General features: G+C 43.4%; 1 pseudogene across 1 annotated transcript; it reads left to right on the forward strand.

The window, feature by feature from the left end:
• The first annotated feature begins 571 nt into the window (after nucleotides 1–571).
• Nucleotides 572–2364, forward strand: LOC311595790 (methionine aminopeptidase 2-like; annotated as a pseudogene). Its single transcript has 2 exons — nucleotides 572–1109; nucleotides 1238–2364. The product of its transcript is annotated as a methionine aminopeptidase 2-like (transcript).
• Nucleotides 2365–3382: the final 1018 nt, after the last annotated feature.

Consider the following 3382-nt stretch of genomic DNA (forward strand, 5'->3'; position numbering starts at 1 on the left):
ATCCACAAGGAGGAAAGAGAGAAGCAATTCCTGCAAGTTGTCTTCTGACCCCCACAGTCCAGCTGTGGTAATTACTTACAACAGTGGCTCTCAACCTTCCTCATGCAACGACCCTTTAAACAGAGTTCCTCATGTTCTGGTGACCCCTGACCATAAAAAGATTTATGTTGCTACCTCATAACTATAATTTTCTTACTGTTATGAATCATAATGTAAATATCTAATATGGAGGACCTCTGATATGAAAACCCCTGTGAAAGAGTTATTTGACACCCCCTGCCCAGCCCCAAAGGGATCGAGACCTACGGGTTGAGAATCACTGGCTTGCATTCACACTGAATAAATAAAGAAGTATATATCTAAGTTTCTTTATAAACAAATGTAATTTAAAAAATACAACTCACTTAATGGCTACCAACTACTTCCTGTCTAGGTTTGAGACAGCTCCCATCTGGTTAAGCCATCTCTTTGCCCAGGTGGTTATCCTCTGCCTTTCTCCAGGCACGCTGCCAGCTGGAGTGCTGCCTTGAAGGTTGGAGTCATGACTGTCAGAAGACATCCTGGAAGACCATGCAAGGAAAAAACTAAAATTCCATATAGAAAGGGATTTGATTCTTCAAAGGCATGTGCTTCATGGGTGAGAAACTGTCTGCCCAAAGGAACTATAGGTTGACCAGATTCTACTACGAGGGCAGAGGCTGTGTACTTTCATACTCTTGGAATTCCAAATACTCCCAAGTTAGCACATCACTTAGGAGGCTTTCATGAGGGGTCAACAGTCTCGAGGTTCATCATCTGGGGCACTGAAAACCTTCACACAGAAGAAGGAGTGTGCCCTCACTGCTCGTTCTCACTCCCCTGCTCTTTCTCAGGCAACATGGTGGGTATGGAGGAGGCAACGTCCTTCGGGAGCCACCTGAATGGTGACCTGGATCCAGACAGGGAAGAGGGAACCTCCAGCACCACCGAGGAAACTGCCAAGAAGAAAAGACGGAAGAAGAAGGGCAAGGGGGCGGTGTCAGCAGTACAACAAGAACCTGATACAGAATCGGGAGCCTCAGTGGATGAGGTAGCAAGACAGTTGGAAAGACAAGCCTTGGATGAGAAAGAGAGATGATGGTGATGGAGTTGATGATGGTGCTGCTGGGAAGAAGAAGAAGAAGAAGAAGAAGAAGAAGAAGAAGAAGAAGACGAGGAGGAGGAGGAGGAAGAAGAGGAGGAGGAGGAGGAGGAGGAGGAAGAGGAGGAGGACCAAAAATTCAAACAGACCCTCACTCAGTTCCAATATGTGACCTGTATCCTAATGGTGTATTTCCCAAAGGACGAGAGTGTGAATACCCACTCATACAAGATGAGCAAACAGCTGCCTGGAGAATCACAAGTGAAGAAAAAAAAAAAAAGCATTAGATGAGGCTAGTGAAGAGATTTGGAATGACTTCCAAGAAGCTGCAGAAGCACATTGGCAAATTAGAAAATATGTTATGAGCTGGATCAAACCTGGGATGACAATGATAGAAATCTGAGAAGTTGGAAGACTGGTCTCTCAAGCTAATAAAAGAGAACAGGTTAAATGCAGGCCTGGCGTTTCCCACTGGGTGTTCTCTCAACAACTGTGCTGCACATTACACTCCCAACGCTGGGGACACAACAGTCTTACAGTATGATGACAACTGTAAGATAGACTTTGGAACACATATAAGTGGTAGAATAATTGATTGTGTTTTACTGTTACTTTTAATCCCAAATATGACATATTATTAAAAGCTGTCAAAGAGGCCACTAATACTGGACTAAAGTGTGCTGGGATTGATGTTTGTTTCTGTGATGCGGGTGAGGCCGTTGGAGAAGTTACTGAATCCTATGAAATAGAGATACAAGGGAAGATGGATCAAGTGAAACCCACCCGCAATTTAAAATGCCATTCAGTTGAGTCATATAGAATACACGGTGGAAAAACAGTGCCAATGTGAGAGGAGAGGAAGCTGCTAGAGTGGAGGAGGGAGAGGTGTAGCCACTGAGAGCTTTGGAAGCACAGGAGGGCATGGAGTGATCACACCGCATGAAACATTTTGACGTGCGACATGTGCCAGTAAGGCTTCCAAAAACAAAACACTTGCTGAATGTCATCAATGAAAACTTTGGCACCTTTACCTTCTGCTGAAGGTGGCTGGATCGCTTGGGAGAAAGTAAATACTTAATGGCTCTGAGGAATCTGCGTGACTTGGGCATTGTAGATCCATATCCACCGTTATGTGATATTAAGAGATCATAGGCAGCACAGTTTGAACACACTATACTGTTGTGTCCAGCCTGTAAAGAAATTGTCAGCAAAGGAGATGACTATTAAACTTAGTCCAAAGCCAACTCAGCGTCTTTATTTCCTAAGCTTTGTTGGAACACATTATACCACAAGTAATTTGCAACATGTTGTCTGTTTTAACATTGGACCTGTGTAATCCCTTTGTCCATGTTTAAAGGAGTTTGATCAAAGGCAAACTGTTTACATGTAATTAAGCAAGGAAAAGGCTTTTAAGACTTTAATGTTAACTGTTTTTCCCATCTAAGAAATGCTATACTGCTCACTAGTTAGTTTTGAAGACCTAAGAGATGCTTTTTGGATATTTATGCTGCCATGTCTTACTTGGATGTTTGAATGACTGCACACATCCGGTTCTGCATCTATGCCTTCTGGTATTGCTTTCTAACCTTCCTGGGATCCATTTTCTAAAAAAATAAAGACATTTTCAGATTAAAAAAAAAAAGTAAAAAGAAAACCTCAGCACATTTTTGCTTTTAAATGGCCCAGTACTCCTCCCTGTTTCCACAGTGTCCTTAGCTCAGTGACAGGAGCCATTTTCCAGAATATTTTTTGTAATGTTAAAAAAAAAAAATACTTAGATGTGGGCAGGGATAAAAATCTGTCATGTCCTGCCAAGAGTCACCCTGCAAGGCAAAGGTGCCGGGGGAAGTAGGGCAAAGGTTGTACCTAGGCCAGTGGTTCTCAGCCTGAGGGGTCGCGTGGCAGAGATCCTGCATATCAGATATTTACATTACTACTCATAGTAGCAAAAATTACAGTTATGAAGTAGCAATGAAAATAGCTCAGTTCTGGAACAGGGCTGGTTTCTCTCTCTCTCTCTCTCTCTCTCTCTCTCTCTCTCTCTCTCTCTGTAATGTTGGGGCATCCAGGGCTTGTCCCTGTGGGGAGCTGAAGGTGCTGTAGGAAAAGCAGTGATGGAGAGAGAATGGCTGGGTAAAACCTGGAAGTTTCTACTTATTCAGAGCCCCTGCCTACTTTCCTTAGGCATATCTGCATGTGTGTGTGTGACAACACACAGACACACAGACACACACACACACACACACACAGGCGCATAGACTC

The sequence above is a fragment of the Acomys minous genome (genome assembly GCF_964271855.1).
Source record: "Acomys minous genome assembly, chromosome: 4".
Taxonomy (NCBI): Eukaryota; Metazoa; Chordata; class Mammalia; order Rodentia; family Muridae; genus Acomys; species Acomys minous.